This window comes from Arachis ipaensis, chromosome B09 (genome assembly GCF_000816755.2).
Source record: "Arachis ipaensis cultivar K30076 chromosome B09, Araip1.1, whole genome shotgun sequence".
NCBI lineage: Eukaryota > Viridiplantae > Streptophyta > Magnoliopsida > Fabales > Fabaceae > Arachis > Arachis ipaensis.
This window is the reverse complement of record NC_029793.2, coordinates 20709611-20719496: the sequence shown is the minus strand read 5'-3', so window position 1 is coordinate 20719496 and position 9886 is coordinate 20709611. Positions and strand designations below refer to the sequence as shown.

The window sequence follows — 9886 nt, the reverse complement described above, 5'->3', positions numbered from 1 at the left end:
AATCGATTAAATATAGGTATTATATATCAAACCCATTGAATAATTCCTCTTTCAACTATAGTTATAACATATTCAAGAATGTGAACAAATTTCAAAATATATACATTCAATATCTTGTACAAGTTTATATCTAGAGATAATATATTTCTCTATATATAATAGGAGAGCAGTATAAATGAATATATTCTTGACAAGTGTCTCATTTAATTGTTTAACAAATGTGGTATTTAATAGATCAAAAAGTGTACAAATGATGTCTAAAGATTAAAAAAAGGAAGTTCGAGTTGTGCCATGTGTTAGCAGCTTTTTGCTTGCTGTTATGACAAACAAAATTTGAAATTTGAAATTGGCTGAGTGAAAAATTTTCACAAAAATCTTTTGAATCTATCATTTCAATTTCTCTTGCTCTCATTTTTTCATTTTTTCCCTCTCCTTTCACCGGTTGTTGCTGTCGCGGCAGTTGAAAGCTTCAAGTGGCGACTCCTGTTACGTTCATTGTTGTCTCTGATCTTGCCACTACTGTGATTGTATTGCAGCCAACACCTGTGATTGTGCCTGCCATTAAGTGCCACCATATGGTTGAGGGAATAATCTATTTCTTTTTGGGTTCATACCTCTCCTCTCCAAATATTGTCTTCAGGAATCAATTATTGAAAAATGCAGTGTGGTTTGCACATCAAAGGACAAGAAATCCTGAACCAGCTGAAACGGACTTGAAGACAGCTTATTTTTTTTCAATTGTGCTTTTAATTTGGAAAGCGTACAATACTTGATAACTTTTCAGATGTTATAGATGAAATCGAAGGTCAGTTATTTGGTTGCATCTGTTGGATTGTATTCTTGGCATCTTTATGTGCATAAATCATGTGCGAAAACTAGAAACTATTTAGCTTATCAATGTCTGTAAAAAATATTAAATTTATTTTTCAGAATAGTAGGCTATAGTTGCATAAATTAACATTCCCATTTATATTATTTCATTGTGTCACTGTCCTGCAGTTAGAAGATTTTTTAAAAGGAAAGACAAAAGTAATTCAAGTAAACCTCTCCACTAAATTTAACAGGTTTAAGATGATTTTTCTTTATGTTGATCCTGTGTATATTTGCTGGTTTTGATTTGTGATGACTCATAAGCAAGTGCAAAAATTATGTATGTAGCCATGGAACAGAAGAAGGCTGAACGGGAGCAGATCTTGCTCAACCAGTTTGCCAAATGGAAATATAAGCTTGCCTAACTGTATTGTTAGGTGATTTTGCTTGACTGTGTATGCTGATTTTTTTTCTCTTTAATCTAAATTTGCTTCATTTTTATAATTATTATTTCTATTTGAATGTCATTTGGCTAATTCCTTTTTCTATATTGCTCAAATTTCTGATTTTATATATGTGTTAATAATTTTTGTTTCGTTATTTTTGAACTAGGGTAAGGTCGTGTATTGTTATTTGGTTCTTTTCATATTTTACCAATCAATTCTTATGTTAATTTTTTTTCCAAAGTAAGATCATTACATTCATGAAATGAAAGAAACATATAGGTGTCCATATATGGGATAAATAAAAGAAATGGGAGATTCCCAACGCTCTACTATAAAGGTAACATCATATAATAATCTAATAAGAGAAATAAAAAAGTAAAGTTCTCATCAATTAGGAAGTAAGAATTTGTTGAAGCTCTTTCTGTAGCTTCAAAGTCGACGCCATTATCTCTTCCATACTAGTTGATACATTATTAAAGATGAACTTGTTTCTAGTCTTCCATAAGGACCAGCTCAAAATCACCATCATCATTCTCTGAGAGGAGCTATTAGATTGGGCACGCAAGACTCACATTCTCAAGTTCCACTCAACATAGAAATCAGAGTCTTCGGTGCTCCTTCTAGTAGCTGGTAAGTCCATTTTTGACTAAATTTCCTTTGATTTTACACAATGGAAGATGCAATGATTGATTGTTTCTGGAAATTGTAGGCATCTTTGACAGGTAGGTTGAATCGATGGGATGCGGTGATTAAGCTTTTGCAGCACTGGAAGCTTTTCATGGAAGTCCCTCTAGAGAAAAATCTTAATCTTCGCTGGGATTTTTAGCTTCCACAGTTTTCGCCACAAATTTCATTGTCTTATAATCTCTGGGCAAAATTTAATGGGAGGATACGAGAACTCATAAGTCATACGGTACCCAGTACTCACTTTATACAAACCACTTTTATTAAGGGCCCAATAAATTTTATCTTCTCCACCTCCAATTGTTGTTGCTAGCATACACTGACTAGTGCCCTCAGAAAAAATGATTCTAATTAGAGTTTAATTCCACTGACTATTAGAAAGTGTTAAATCATTGACTATCAATAGTGGTTGATTCTGTAGATTGGAAGTTTTAGATGAAGAAACAACATAAAGATGTGGAGGAGCAAGCTAAGGGTTGCTGAAGATTCGGATATTGGATCCATCACTAACTCGCCAATTCTTATGATAATTACTTTTGATAATATTATTTATGATATTCCGTTATAGATAATCACATAATTTTCTGATTTTGGTTAACAAAGAAAACAAGAAAAAAAGGTTGCTTTTGACAATAATGTTTGCTCTTATTTTGTATAATGGTTTGTTTATTTCCTGTTGATTGTAGGTTGAAGAAAATACTACTATAAAATGTCTTTTTAACTTTGGTCTCTTTTAAATTTAAAGAGTTGGATATACTACTAAAATAGTTAAAGCAAAAATAAAAAATCATTAATTTATAAAAACAAGAATTTATTTAAGCCAAAAATATTTTTGGATTTCAAGTTCTTCAAAATTTATTCATTTTATGGTGATTTAGAACTCCTATTAGGCTAATGCTATGGAAAAGTAAAGAGTGCAAAAAGATAATTAGAATTATAATATAATAATTATAGTTATTTTGGCAGTGCCACTTGCTGTATGTGAAACAGGTGCTGCAGTGAAGGATATTCTTCTGTATATGGTATGTGATGTTTTCTTACTCAGTAGATATAGTTCTTATGTAGTTATCTTATGCTTTGATGGTTTGTTTGCATATTATTTAAAATTTTAGCACATTGCAAAAACAAAACTTTGGTATTACTTATGTTATGTCTATCAAATATTGTAAAACGATATAATCTTCATATGATGATAGACAAAGTTCAATCAGAGAATGGTACAAAAGTAGAAGATTGTGATACATAGAAGATAGATGATAATAAAATGGTTATGTTCGATTACAATGATAGAAATATACTAATATGTATATTGTGTTTAGGTTCGATTGATAATATGCGTTTGAAGGTTATGGTTTTGTATATCTTATTGGACCTATAAAAGTAATAGAAGATTGAGGACAACTCTTTGACTTTTTGTTTCCATGAATCCATATATTTACATATCAAAAACCATAGATTATTTTCATAATTTCATTTTCAAATATTATTGAGTTTTTAGAATTTAAAATAGTTAAAACAATTAATAGAGAAACGTATTAGTTTTTAATTGCATATACTTTATTCTTTTTTTTTTGTTTTATTAATAAAACAAACAAAGGCAACAAATAATAATTTTGGCAAATTATTAAAGTTTTTCTTAAAGAAATAACACGAATAATAAACAAAATTTAAAATCTTAAATAAATCAAGAAAAGAATTGTGTTTAATGAAATATTAACAAATGAATTAAATATGTATTAAATATTAAGTTGAAATAATTATACAAATAAAAAGAGATCATCTAAATATTGAATGACTATAGTCTATTAATATATAGAAGGAACAATCTCAATAGTTGATCTTATATATTGACACATTCATTTACTTATTTAACTTTTTTGAGTTAAAATGTGCGCTAAAAATGGTTCCAAATTTTAAATATTTACTTTTTGTAATATGATTAAACATCAATATAATAAAAGGAGGTTAGTTAATCTCTCATTTCATATAACATGTAAAGAACTTTATTGTTCATGTATCAAGTCGAGTAGAATTATGCCCAAGCTACCCTATGAAACCTATTTATATGAACAAACAATTAATAAACAATTTAAGTGATTATTAACATATACATATAATTAACAGGGATGCTACACATCCATGTAACCATGTAACTAAGTTGGCCCAAACACAAAATAAGTCACGCGCTTCCAATCTCATTAAGGTAGCGTTTGGTGAAGAGACAGAGACGAAAAGACTAAGACTGAGAGACAGAGACTAAGAGATATGGATTGAAATAAATCTCAATATTCTGTTTGGTGCAAAATGGGAGACATGAATTGAAACAAGAATGAAATTCTAATTTAATTTGCAAAAAGGATAAAATTGAAATTAATTAATTGAAATGAAAGTATTTTAGGTATAAAATGTTACTAAAGTTTCAGTCTCTATCTCTAAAAATTTCAGTCCCCTGTGTCCCTACTTTTTGGAAGTACTGAAATACTGAAATTTTAGAGACAGAGACAGAAATTTTAGTACCAGTCTCTGAACTAACAAACACGATACTGAGTCTCAGTCTTTCAGTCTCTGTCTCAGTACCTCAAAACAAACGCTACCTAAATAAATGTGACTTTCACGCGTCCTATACACAAGAAACCACTATATTCATTCGCGCTTCATTATGAAAAAACGTTCCTTCTTCTTTAAAACGCACGAAACCGCTCCTTCTCTTTGAATCTCTCTAAGAATCACTCAAACTTTAGTCACGTTCTCTGTGAAAACTACTACTGCAGAAGAATCGCGAGAAGATTTGGCAAGGAACAACCACCTACAAACAAAAACATCAACACAGACTACCAAATGTATGAGAAAAACTACTGTTCATTTGAAATCTTGTAATGTCACGTTTCTCCTAGTTGTATTTTAGGTTTACTAGATTGATTTGCGTCGTTTAGTAGATCGAACTATTGTGAATGCATTTTTACAGTATAACTAGAGCTTGGAATGAAATTTGTTGTTGTTTTCATTCAGTTCAATGAATAGTGTAACTAGGGCTTTGAAATTGGTTGTTACTCTGTTCAGTACTTCTTTTGCATGGAGAAATACTATTCTTGATAATTAAAAGTTGAAAACGATTATTCTTCACATGAACACTGTTCGGTTTGGTGGCATTCTTTTTCTTTGTTCAGGGTTTAGGATTACTGTGATTAAATTTTTACAGTATAACTAGGGCTTTGAATGAAATTTGTTGTTATTTTCATTCAATTAAGTGGATAGTTTAATTAGGACTTTGAAATTGGTTGTTACTCTGTTTAGTACTTCTTTTGCATGAAGAAATACTATTCTTGTTGATTGAAAGTTGATCACCATTTATTCACCACATGAACGTTGTTCAGTTCGGTGGCCTTTGTGATTTTTATTCACCAAATGAATGTTGTTCGGTTCGGTGGCCTCCTTTTACTTTGTTCAGTGTTTAACATTATTGTGATAGCATGCAAGAATTATTTCTTAGTATTTTCATTATTTATAATGTTTGATTCTGTACATGAATGAGTTTTGGTTCGGTGGCCTATGGCATTTTAATAGACTTAATTAAGATATACATGCTTGTGCTTATCGGTGTATTGAGTGAAGTATTGACCAAATTTTTTCAGTGTTTAAGATTATTGTGATAGCATGCAGCAATCATTTCCTAGCTGTTTCATTATTTATCATGTTTCATTCTGTGCATGAATGAGTTTCGGTTCGGTGGCCTGTGACATTTTAATTGACTTGATTAAGATATACATGCTTGTGCTTATTGGTGTATTGAGTGAAGTATTGACCAAATTTTTTCATTACAGCAAAACAGAACAAGACAATGGTGACAATGAAGGAGAAGCCGCACTATAACATAAGCACATTAACTGATTCGGGAATTTAAAGCAATAAGACTCGTGAAGCCATCTGCTGTCCTCTCCAGCCCTTATTATAAATTCTCATATTGGGATTTAGATAGTAAATAGAACATACTATGATTAACTGGTTGTAATTAACAATATTTTGTTTAACTTGTTTAAAAAAAGCAAGCAATGCTTCTTTCAAATGTATATATGTCAATATTAATGTAAATGTTAATGTATATATATATTCTTAATATCAATGTATATATCAAATGTTAATATTTATATCTGATTCAAGATGGATTACTCCTTGTCCTGTCTGTTGGAACTGTCTGGCTGCTGTTTTGTTCCAGGTTTTTTAGTGATTAGAATCAGTGTATTTACCAATATATTAAGAACACCAAAAAATACAGTGACCGAAATTAATACACTGGCCGAACCAAAAATTACAAACACACTGTACAGAAATTTGGAGAGCTAATTATAAAAAAAATATTTCTATCAGTATCCAGTTTCATAAACACCTAAACTCTATGACATAGCACAATAAAGAAAAAATTGACTTTTAGAATAAAGAATTTCACAAAAAAAGTGACTATTTATTAAAGACTAACAACAGTCAGAAATTAACCCACCTATAACCTCGGTGAACCGAAATTAATACACTTGTCGAACCGAAATGTGCTCATGGGTGAACAGAAATATCTATTAATAAAAACTAAAACTCGTATAATCCTCTCTTGGATAATTTATATCTGGTGCATTGTAAAGACTGGAGCTTGACTGAATCGATGATCCAGCGTCTAAATGGTTCAACTACAAAAAAGATATAATTAATTGTATATTAGCAAAATGCACAACTGAATTTTTACCTAATTGAAAGCAAGTCAATTTTACCTCACTTGGAGCTGTCTTTTTCTTTTTCTTCATGGCATTTGAAATATTTTTTTCCAAGTTTGATCCAAGTCTATTCTTGGGTCGGCCTCTTGTTTTGATGCGTGGTGGGATTTGAAGGTCGTTCACATCGCTCAACGTCACTTCTTCGTGGGATAACAAACTTTTTTCTCTAATTTTTTTTATAGACTCCTTTCTGCATACCAAACCGAACACATGCTCATGGTGAAACAACTCTATAATACTTACCGAACCGAACAGTTACTCACAGTGAATGAAAGATAATCCATTATACAAAATCAAATTCGAAACAACTCTATCTACAATTTAGACATTATCAATTCAATTCAATTCAATTCAGATTCAGATCACCTCCGTCCATTCAATTCAATTCAAATAAAATTAGCAATTGCATTCCATTGAATTCGATTCAAAATTCAATAATCAAAAGTTCCAAACTGGTTTCGGAAGAATAATCCAGATCGCACTCATTCAACTGGTTTGAAGTTGATTCATTCATTGTTTCAATTCAGAAGTCCAGATCGAAAAAGAAAACGAGTAAGAAGAAGAACGACAAAGCTAATTACGTTGAAGTCAATTCAGATCAATAATGCAAAGAAAAAAACGCGAACAGAGGAGAATAACGAATTTTATTAAGTTGAAGAAGAAGAAAGAAAACGGGAGAGAAGAACAAGGTTTACGTTGAGAAAGGTTTATCTCGCAGCAAAAGGTTTACGTTATATACATTATATGAGGTGCGTAACTGTGAGGTGGGAGAAGGCGCGTGTGGAGGACGTTACCTGGATAACATCCATGTATTTTTACATGAATGTAGAACTTTTTTCTATAATTAATAACTCTAATCATGATTTGATTGTTAGTAGTTTAGGATTTATGATAGTAGTCAATATAATTTTTTATAAATATCGAATATTATCATGACATATATTGTAACGCAAAGCACTTTACTATTGAAAATCTGACCAAACTAGAGAAGAGAATTTAAGAAGAGAAAATAAAAAAACCTTAATATAATTATTTCATACAACAACGATATTTAAGTATTTAGCACCAAATACAAATACAATAATATTTTAATTATGGGTAAAGTATATTTTTTGTCTCTAAAGTTTGGCAAAAGTTTTAAAAATACCTCTAAGTTATATTTTGTTTCAATTTTGTCCCAAAAGTTTTTAATTTGCATCAAATATACCTTCGACGGCTAAATTTTCAAAAAATTTAAGACCAATCTAATAATAATATACGAAAATCATACTTGATTTGCATGTGTTGAGGGTTGTTCTTATAAAATTGTTGTTGAATTGATTTTAAATTTTTTGAAAAATTAGCCATTATGGATATATTTGATGCAAATCGAAAACTTTTAGAACAAAATTGAAACAAAATAAAACTTAGGGATATTTTAAAAAATTTTGTTAAACTTCAAAGACAAAAAATATACTTTACCCTTTAATTATTTAGCATCAAATACAAACACATATGAATATATAATTTATTACCTCTTCTTCATACACACTATGATACATTATCATACTAAATTATTATTGGGACTTTAAGCAATATTTATAGCTTCAATTCAACATTTCACCACCTCAGCTTTGTAGTAGGAAAATACTGCACACAAAAAATAGAAGACACATAAGTGTTAATTTTAAGTTAAAAACAATATTTTTTATTGAATTTATTAGGAAATAAAAGGTTTAATTTCTTGCATATTATTTTTTAGGGGTGTTCATGGATCGGATCGTATCCGCAGATTCGCGGTAAATATCCGCATTTGATCCGAAAATTGCGGATACGATCCGATCCACAAATTGATCGGATCGGATTCGATTCGCACCCTTTACGGATCGGATCGCGGATATCTACTCTACATCTGCGTATCTAATCCGCGGATCCGCAGATCCACACAATAATAATTAAAAATAAATAAATATATATGTTTTGTATTATATTTACTTGTTTGTATGTTTTAGTTAGTAATTATTATTCATATATTATATTATTTTATTTTTGTTATTTAAAAAGAGTTTGATTAAAAATATTTTAGGAATAAATAAATTTAAAAATATAAAAAAATATTTTTATTGAATTTTTTTACATAGAAATATGATTAAAAAGAGAAGGTTTAACTATGCGGATATATCCGATATCCGATCCGCACATTTGCGGATCGGATTGGATTGGATATGGCACTAAAAAACGCGGATATCATATTCGATCCGATCCGATGAAAATTGTGCGGATCAAATCGAATTTTCGGCCATATCCGATCCGCGGACACCCCTAATATTTTTGTTGATTATTACCTTCTCAACGAGGGAGAGATAGTATGGTTTGACCTTTTCAACATCAATTCGAACTTTGCTCTTGCTGTATAGGCCATATTTGCTACATAATACAAAAATTAATTAGTAATAACCACCATTATTCATAGATAAATAATTAAAATAAAATAAAATATATGTAATAATGTTATAATATACTTAAAAATGTGAACTTATTTCAGATTCTCAACATCCTCATTATTCATCAAGTGCTTATATGCTCCTTTCTTATGTAATGCTGCAAAATAAATCATAATGTACCAAATAGTAAGATTATGAATTATGAATTAATCATTTGAATAATTAGTCATATGAATTTACAAAATTTTAACTTTAATTAGTTCCTAATTGGGCACTTACCATAGAAGGAATGGTATCTAATTTATTTAAAATTTATATATGAAATAATTAAATTATATGATTTAAAATTTGATAGGGTGCTTACAAGATACATATAATAATCATGTCCCCATGACATTATCACATTATTAAGTCCACATTTCTCAGAATAAATTTCATATTTAGTGTTGAATGCAGGATTGTTATAGTTTGGATTTTCTTTGAAATACTGAATCATGAAAAAATTCAACATATAAATAAATATATGTTAGTTTGTAAAATTAATTTTCATAATCTTGTTTTCTCTCCACCCTAACTAAAATTAAAGAAAACAAAATTTGGATAGATTTTTACCTTGTGATGGACATTGGATTCATCAAATCCGCAACCTATTGGAAATATATCATCTGTACATGATTGGTGAGTATAGATTAAATAAGATATTTCAAATAAAAAATTTATTATTATTAATATTATTATTATTATTATTATTATGAAAAATAAG

At 29.7% G+C, this 9886-nt stretch overlaps 1 long non-coding RNA gene and 1 pseudogene across 4 annotated transcripts; one reads left to right on the top strand and one right to left on the bottom strand.

The window, feature by feature from the left end:
- On the top strand, positions 274-5979 carry LOC107617105. 4 transcript variants are annotated; one of them, XR_002354311.1, is made up of 6 exons: positions 274-805; positions 1000-1064; positions 1159-1247; positions 1752-1886; positions 1966-2169; positions 2362-3208. It is a non-coding gene; the product is annotated as an uncharacterized LOC107617105 (long non-coding RNA). The 4 variants fall into 4 exon arrangements; XR_002354309.1 differs by adding an exon at positions 5762-5979 and having other exon boundaries at positions 1000-1886; positions 2362-2962; XR_002354310.1 differs by having other exon boundaries at positions 1159-1886.
- The window catches only part of LOC107615160, a 57055-nt pseudogene continuing 55391 nt past the window's right edge, over positions 8223-9886 (bottom strand).